Below are 9,238 nucleotides of genomic sequence, written 5' to 3'. Positions count from 1 at the left end.
TGAGACCGTGACTGTGGCGACCTCTAGTGAGGAGCGGTGCGTGTGTGTCAAGTTATGGGTTATCGGGCTATATTCGGAGAGGTTCCACTACTCACTAGTAGATGGCGCTATTTTTCTAATTTAATGAAACCATCTGAGATTAATTAAAAGTAATTTTATTCTCCTTTTGTGATTTTACAGGCAAAAGCAACTAAAACCAAGCCTAATAGGACTATTGGTTTGATTTACTAGCAAAGCGTACATAAGTAACTTAAAATATTTACAAAAATGCGTAGGCTAAGAAACTCTTCTAAGGCTTCCCATGTTTTCCTGAAAATCCCATTAAATCCTTTCTCCAATCCTGATTTCCTTCCATTTCCTGTTCCTCGTGCTGCCGTAGGCAATTTTGATTGTAAAATCCATAGGAAAGCACTGAAGTTTCCTGAAATAGAAATTTATTTGAAATCGCTCTAATGATATCCTGGATATAGCATTCTTGTTAAAAATACAAGTTAGATCTGAGTACTTTTACTTTAATCTCATCCTAATAGTGACTCTGATACAGAATAAATAGGTTTAGTTCGGATCAAACACTCAAATGAGTCAAAACTAGTCATCTTTCAGTTTGAGAATTTTAACCCGAGGGCTGAAATTTTGTAAAGGCTAATATTAATAATTGTTTGGTATTTATAATCAAAATCTTTATAAATTCCATCCCTCCTGACTTAGTACAGTATGTCTATACGATAAATACCCAAATAAACCCTATAGATTTTGATCAGATAACAAAGTGAAATTTTCAGGAGTGTCAAATTTTGCAGGTTGAATAGACTTTATGATTAAGCTTCGATCCATGTTTTCATTATAAATCTGTTCTTTCTGCTGTCCATATACTATAATTAAACATAAATTACCTCATACAATTGACCAAATAAATCGCTATTAACGTTTGAAAATTTCCTTACTATGGAATATTTTGCCTAAGACATTTTCACTATTAGATTTGTCTGTAAGTATGAAATTCTTATTAAGTTCTTACCTAAAAACGTCGTGAACAATTATAGGAGTAAAAATGTGTCGTTCCAATTGGAATTTCTTAACATCCCATAGTAGTGTAGAAAATTAACCTATTAATAGAAACGCTTTTGGTCCATAATTTCTTGTGTTATATCTGAAACATAAAAATAATCTTAGTACATAATAGAGGCTACTATTTTACACTAGGAAAATACACTTTACCAGGAAAACAGCTTTTCTTTTAGGAAATAATCATAGCAAAACGGTTCGAATAAAGCATAGACTTACCTCTGTCTTGATGTGTCATTTTTCCACCGTTGAAAGGGTTTTGCACTAAACTAATACTTGATTTTGGTAGTTTAGGAGTTTAACTAGCAATTTCAATAATTATAATTATATTTTGTTTAGTATTTGATATCAAATTCTAGTTAGACTTTCGAGTATCGTTTACTTGACAACAGCTGGTTCGAGCTGTCTGAGATACGGTTTTAGTAAACATTAATGCGCCTAAGAGCTAGTTCGTTTAGAAATTTCATGTATTTTTCAACTAAAATTCAATACTTAATTATTATCATAAATAATTTAAATTCAAATTATGTAATATTTTATTTGTATAATGTTTCCTAACTTGAAAATTTTACAGCCAATAAGGAACGTGAGATTTATAAATAGCCAATCGGAGACCGAATATAGGCTTGACGAGAAGAAGTCTATTAGAAATTACCATTGAAATAATTTTTTACCACTTTTTAGGGTAACGTTTCATATTTCTACAGGCTTTTCTTTGACTTGCTCTGTTTATGTATTTATTCATTTATTTGTTTGTTTGTTTAGATGTCTGTTTGTTTGGATCGAATCTTGGGAGCTGGGTTTGGCCAGCTTCCGACGCAGGTTTGATTGACTTTGGGTTTGGCGTACTTGTGTGGGATTGGTGACAGCACTGTGGTCTGAGATGCAGCGGTTTTAAGAGTATCAACGAGCACAGTCAACAAAATAACAAAAATCACATAAATTGTACTAAAAATACGAAATGAGGACTTTTCGTCTAACTACAGGAATAATTGTCTTGTCAAGTCAATTGGGAAAGCAGTTGATTCTCTTAGCAAGTTGATACTTTGCACTGGGCAAATGTGGGGGGCTGGAGCCCGGGCCTTTGCGTTCTGAAAGGAGGCCGGAGCCCAGCGATGGGACGTGTATCGGTTTGCATGATGATGATGATGATTTTGTTCAGTGTTGGAGTTTGCAATTTGTTGATGGCAATACAGGAGTAGTAGGGAGGTGTAAGTAAGATATGTTTGAGAACCCCGTTTCCGGGAAGAATGGAAGTTTCTAGAAGCCTCGAGGTTATAAAAAGCGATGCGCGAGCGGGCTCGCTCACTTTTACTTTTCCTTCTTCGGCTCTCGGCGCGTAAGCAGAAACTCTGCCCGTCATCAGGTATGTGGCTTCAGGTTTTGTCAAATCTCCCATTTTGTGAGTTTCTTGTTTAATTCTTATTGGAAAATAGCAATGAGATACTGTTGGTTTCCTAGCAGGATTTCTCGTTATTTTCTGTAGTTTGCTTGTTTAATTATCCCTGTAATCGTCGGTTGTTGGGCGTGTCCCGGCACGTGGCCGCAGTGGTCTCTGGGTGCCTGCAGTGTGGGTCCTGGTTGAGGATGTGGCGCCCTATTCAGATCGCGACTGAAGCTGGGTGCTTGTTGCATTTTCTTCCAAGGATTCGCGTTGTCGGTATTCGGACTATGTAGCGTGCTAGCGTGGCGTGTCTGGATATGCTTCACGACTGCCTTTGGGTTAAAGAAAGTTCTAGAACGTAGATTCATTCCTAGAATTGCTCACAAATTGGGCGTGGCTCCTATTGTTTTTGATACAAATGGGACTGCCGTGGTTGGCACTATCTGAAGGCTGCTTCAACCTCCGTGCCAAACCGCTAGGCAGGGTTGAGATTCTCTCGCGAAGTGTAGAATTAGGCAGGTCCATATAGTTTGATCTAGATTTCCGCGATTAATTATTTTTGGTGCGAAATAGGGTGTGTAATTTAGCTAGGAGCGTGATGCGTGTTGTGTGTAGTGAAAAATAGGCATTTTGTGATGTGTTTGTGTAGCGTTGTGAATACCAGGTGGGATTGTTTATTTACCTTATCAGGTAAATAAGAGGTAAGTGAGCATGCTTTTGTATGGTTAGGGAGTATGTCAGATTTGGGAGAAGTTTTTGGTTCCATCCTACCTCAATTCTGTCTGTCAGAAGGTCCTTTTCTTATTAGATTATAGAAGTGCTTGTTAAAAGTCATATTGGAACCGAGAACTTTCTTAAATCAGACTATACTGCATTAGGGCGTGAGAACCGTAGGAAAATCTTTAGGGACCTAGGCACCATGTGTTTAATCTTACGTTTTGTGTGTTTTATATGTGGAATGCACTGCGAATGCGTTTTCTGATCATAATTTTGCTTCATTGTATGGATGGGATAGTGTCTATCACGAGAATTACTATCTACATCTCTCACAAGTCTAACATTGATAGACCTAAATGAGCTAAGAATTATTTGCCTCGAGAATGACATAACCCATTCAGACAATTATTTTGTGTCCTGTGACATGTTTTGCTCTATAATTACTTATATTATATGGTATCTATGCATTATATCACACCATATACCTACACTCACTTCACACTGTAACTTGTTAGTTATTTATTGTGTAGCTCTGAATGGATTAGAATCGGCTTATACAGCATTCTATGAACTTTCAGAGTGAGGTAATTGTGAGAACTGTAGTCTCTGTAGACTAATATTGCGCAGTATTGGGTTACAGAGATGAGGTAATGCGGAGCTGCCTTAATTTCATAATAATTAGAATCCATAGTCTTATCTGGGTGCTTATTGTCCAGTAAGCGATCATAACTCATCAGTGTTTCATTTTAGGGCTCCATTGGGCTATTACCTGGCCCAACTAGAGTCTGAATTTCGTCATGTTCGAGGTTGGCTCTAATAGCTTACTTTGGGCGTGTCGGGTTCTTACTGATTAGGTGGAAGGCTTGTGAACGGTAATCCTAGTGATTGCTTGTCACCGGCTATTTCACCCGTATTTGTAGTCTATTAGTGAAGGCAGATTGGAGAATGAATAATGGTTTATTACACTTGAGCTGAGTTAGGCTGACCGGCCATCAGTAAAACCTGTGTAATTTAACATTTTCAAGCTCTAAGCTGAAGTCATCACTAAGAGATGGTGCTTGATTGGGCCTCCCTCTGGGACCCCCAATAGCGTAATAGCTCTTAACTTAAAAGCTTGCTTTGTGATGTCAGAGAATCTCAGATTGGATCTGGATTCCCTGTTATGACAAGGTGAGATCTGTCCTCTTGTGTTTCAACCATATTATGACCATTTATTGGACTAATATGTACACCTATGATCTATGACTACTTGCTTTGTGAAGTTGGGGAAGCTCCAGGTAAGGTACTGGTTATCTGAGTAAATGAGTTTTATGCAATGCTTATCATTTATCTCATGGCAATTCCTTTTGTCTATCATAACCCTACCGCTCCTTGTGAGTAACCTGATTCATAATGATATTAAACTTTTTATGTGTTCAGGCATTGTAGCTGAACTCTACATCCAATTTTACTAAAATGCTTATTCATGTGTTTGTGTACTGTGTATGTATACACGGATATTCACAGCACACTATACAAATCTGTGGTGGTATGGTGTCATGTCATCCACAACTTATATCTAATTTCCTCACTTTGAATAATTGGGTTGGCTGTGGGTTGCATTTCAAAGTAGTCATGACATTGTTGATACTTACATTGGTAAGCGGAGATGCTTGATGAAAAGATTTGTCTTCCTTATGGCTCCATATTGTTTGAGTGTGGACACTTACTTCAGGGTTGATATGTTATTATATCACCACAACCTTACTTCTTGTTCAGGGCGACTGGGATGGTTGTGGGCCGCATTCCAAAGTAGCTGTGTCATTGTTGATACTTACATTAGTAAGCGGAGATGCTCAGTGAAAAGTGGCTTGCCGTCTCAACCCCCCGACTGTTCTGGGCAAAACCATACACTTGTCATGTCTGTTTACAGCTTGGCATTATCACAAAACTTTGTAATTCACTGGTTTTGATCTTTTTAGACATCCCAGTGGTTACACAACTAAAACTGTGTATATTGCACAGATATGCAACATATGAATCAAGCATTGGTTGGATTGGATGTGTTTCCTTCCACCTTTTTACTATTTATGGAATTGGGTTTACTCATTCCATCTAACCTGTCCTCTTTTGAGTTGACTTTAGCACCGCTGTTAGTGCTGTAACTGTAAATCCTCCGGGTTATTTTACCAATCGCAGGCGAGTGTAAGGAGGGGACAGGGGGCTAGGAAGGTGGTCCCCGGGCCTCCGTGGAGGCCCGTTAATTTCTTTCAGTCAACTCTTATCCTTTCCCGACCTTTTACACACTCTACTTACTTACTCACCCATATTACACTCTATTTTCCATATTACACTCTATTTTCACACTATACTAGTTATATGTATTGAATTCCAAGTATCTCTAGCTTTAAATAACTTAATTTAGACACATTTATTGCGCCCTGATAGATATCTTGCTTATTACAGACATACCACATAAAAGATCATTGGGATTACTAAAACAAAAAAGTACACAACGTAGGATCCTAACTGTTAGACGATCACAACTTATTATGGCCAATTTAATTAATATTTTCCTTTAACATAATGTATTATTATTTTATATTATAATAAAGGAAAATTCTCTCCATTAAAAGGAAGAGAGAGAGAGGCGGGTTCTCCCTCTCTACCACTCCATGCACACTCTCTGGTGTAGGGCCATCCGTTACACATTTTGGTCGTCTCTACTCTCAGTTTAATAGTATTAAATTGCACAGGACAATGAAACTCAAAACTAGTTTTAATAAAAACCGGTTACGAGCGCGTCGGACACGCCCGAAATAGGGTTCCATAGCCATTACGAAAAAATCAAGTATATTTTTCTAAGGGTTTTATATTTTATTCGTATTTTATACGGAATATTCCAAGTTTAGGTATATTTTATACCTTAGGCTTTCTATTTACTCTTAAACTACTAATAATTCTGAAGAAAACTTAACCGTTATAGCTTTCCTTGTAAGTTTGTACTTACTACCATCCTGATTTTTTTCAAATTATTCCTTCTACCGGTTTAGATTTTAGAGGGAGGGGGGAACGCTCAAATTTAATGAAAATTTGCACTTTAAAGTAGAATATTTTGCAAACAAATCACTGAATCAACCCCCCAATGGTTTAGCAAGACCTATCCAACGATACCCCACACTACAAGGTTAGATGAGAAAAAAAACACCCCCACTTTACGTCTATGGGAGGTACTCTAAAAAAAAGTTTATTTTATTTTTTATTGTCCCATTCGGCTGGCATAGTTTACATATAAGTTCGTGCAAAATAACAGCTTTACAGTATTGATAGTCCCTGAGCAAAGCCGCGGACGCACAGACAGACAGACAGACATGGCGAAACTATAACGGTTCCGTTTTTGCCATTTTGGCTACGGAACCCTAAATAGTAGGTTAAAATTTAAGCCTAAATAACATTACCTACACAACAAAACAAAAACAAGAGCTAGCTCACTAATAATGTCCAAACTAAACATACAAATGCTAACCCTAAAACCAATTAACAACTTTGACCCCCGATAGTAAACTGTAATAAATAAAATTTATTACTACTGCTTCGATTACTCGAATTATATTGTTCTCGAGTTGTGACAAGTTAATTCTGACCACACGCTGTACCCTTGTCGCGGGGAGACAAACTGCGGGGTACCATGTGGACCCTACTAAATCTCCGCACGATCTCGTGAACTACTGTTCTGATTGCAGGGGTACACAAACCATTTCGAGAGCCACCCACAGCGGGACCTTTTCACACTAAATTTTAAAATTATACCCCAGGGTTGAATACGGAAATCATCGTGGTATTTCCTACAAAAAGGTTCCAAGATGAGTTCCATTTGAAATAGTAAACATATATGAACGAGTAGGTAACTATAGAAATTTCGAATCCAAGGTTTGAAATTGACACTTTTGAAAGTACGAAGTTTTTTTTTACAACAATCCAATTGAAATATGGGTGTAAGTTACCATTCAATTTCAATATGAAAGTGTCTCTTATTTCTTGCTTTCATCGGTACAAAAGGTCGAACGACAAATTGGTCCGTGGAAATGAGATGCTACGTTACTCTACCTAGAGCTATGTTTTAGTCTACATCTATTGATTTAGTCGAAAGAAAATTGGTATGTGGAGTTTATGTGATGGTTAGAAAGAGCTCGTCTATCATAGATCTGAATATGGTACTGCTCCGTAAAAAGGTCTTGACTTATTTGACATACATATATTTTTTTTAAGATCTTGACACCATGCATTGCGTGAAGCTTAACTCAAACATGTATAGACAAACACTTGTATTTGTAACCCCATACGTAAAATGAGTGGTGTTATAAGTTTAATGTCAATGTCTGTCTGTCTGTCTGCTTGTGGCAATGTAGCTTTTAAACAGATTAACCGATTTCAATGTCGGTTTTGTACGTGAAAGCGAGTTTTTTGCGGTCGTTCTTAGCGATGATGATAAAAATCGGTTCTGCCATTTTTGAAATATTAAACTTTGAATAAGAAATGACAACGTAAGGGGTTTTTCATATTTTCTAAGTTGCTTAGGTTAGATTAGGATTATATTACTCGTAAACAGAACTGTTTTGTCATGACGTCGGAGCCGCTATGCTTGGAATTCCACCTGCAAATTAAAAAAAAAATCTATACTCAAATTATCATAACTGACTCCAAACTTTAGACATTGGCACTTGTTTTCAATAGTAACTCAATTCAGACACTGAAATAAAATGTCCATTTCTGGTCACAGATAGAAAACAGACAACGCAAAAATTCAAGGTATTTTGATTTCTCAAAGTATTTTAATTAGTGTAGTTTATTTATACATAAACCACATTTGAAATTTACCATGAACTTACGTTTAACATCGTGAGGAAACATACGCACCTGAAAATAAATTTAATAGTGTGTGTCAAGTTCTTAATCCGCACTGCGCCCGGGTGAGCACTATAGCACAAGCTCTCTCATTCTAAGGCCTGCAGTGGGACGTTATAAGCCAAGATGAGATTATGATGAGAATGTTTAGCTATCGTAATAATTAGGACTGTTTAGCATAAACAGACAGACTTTTGTTTAGAGGCGACAAAGGATATAGGTTAAGGTATACCGTAGGCGACAGGCTAGCAACCAGTCACTAATGTACCTTTTTTGTCAAACTTTAAACCTAAAATTGCTAAAAGTGGCTCCGAAGCGGTAACGTTTCGTGTGCTCTGCCTACCCCATTCGGGAATACAGGCGTGATGTTTGTGTTGTGTGTTTGTGTGTGTGTTGTGTTTAGCATAAAACAATCGCTGAGCAAAAATGAATTTAGAGTGATTTATTGAATCAGGCGTTACTTTGCGGAGGTCCATATCAATGAACTAAAAGAATTTCCTTGCTCACCCGCGACCTAGGTCATTTAATTTAGAGTGCTTGCGTAATTTTGTTCTAAACACAGCTCACCGATATTTGTGGGGGGAGAGTCGACAGAAAACATTATGTGATAGGCTTGCTTGTATCGATCGAATTGGTAAGCGTATCTTTAGTGAGCGATACCCCCACAAGGGGTTCTGCCTTTTCGCAGAATTATTCATTGGCCCACTATTTTATTTCCTAACTCTCAATTTTCTCCGAAACCAAAAATGTTTCTCAGTGATATTTTCTTATTGTTTTATATAACACAGTAGGTTAGGTAGGTATAGAAAATCCTGAGTTGGCAAGTGAAACATTTGGATAACGTGAGTTGGGAAATGGCAGTGAACCCTCCACATATACATTATCTTTACACTAGTTATCTGAGATTTTTTAGAAACAAAAAAAACACATCTTTAGTTATACCCGTCGAGTACGCTATCAACTGCACCAGTTGCACAAGTTACGAGTGTTACGAGACCATGCAATTAACATTTGATATTTGGATATAACTACGTCAAACTCGATATGGAGAAAGTACTCGTTTTTTTGATGTATTTACTTATCTCAAGTCTGTACCCGGCTTATCCCAGAGTCAGCTGAAACAAAAGCAGTCAAGAGCTGTCATAACTAATAGTTTGTTATATGATAGCTGTTTACAATTCAGGCGAC

General features: G+C 37.4%; 1 long non-coding RNA gene across 1 annotated transcript; it reads right to left on the bottom strand.

The window, feature by feature from the left end:
• Window positions 1–1,933, bottom strand: LOC141439162 (uncharacterized). The gene is made up of 3 exons (XR_012452564.1): window positions 1,285–1,933; window positions 1,019–1,150; window positions 1–421 (listed from the first exon to the last, which is right to left on the bottom strand). It is a non-coding gene; the product is annotated as an uncharacterized lncRNA (long non-coding RNA).
• Between the last annotated feature and the right edge of the window lie 7,305 nt (window positions 1,934–9,238).

This window comes from Choristoneura fumiferana, chromosome 20, assembly GCF_025370935.1.
Source record: "Choristoneura fumiferana chromosome 20, NRCan_CFum_1, whole genome shotgun sequence".
NCBI classification, from domain to species: Eukaryota; Metazoa; Arthropoda; class Insecta; order Lepidoptera; family Tortricidae; genus Choristoneura; species Choristoneura fumiferana.
Note: the sequence above shows the minus strand (reverse complement) of the source record. Positions and strands in the feature narration are given on the sequence as shown.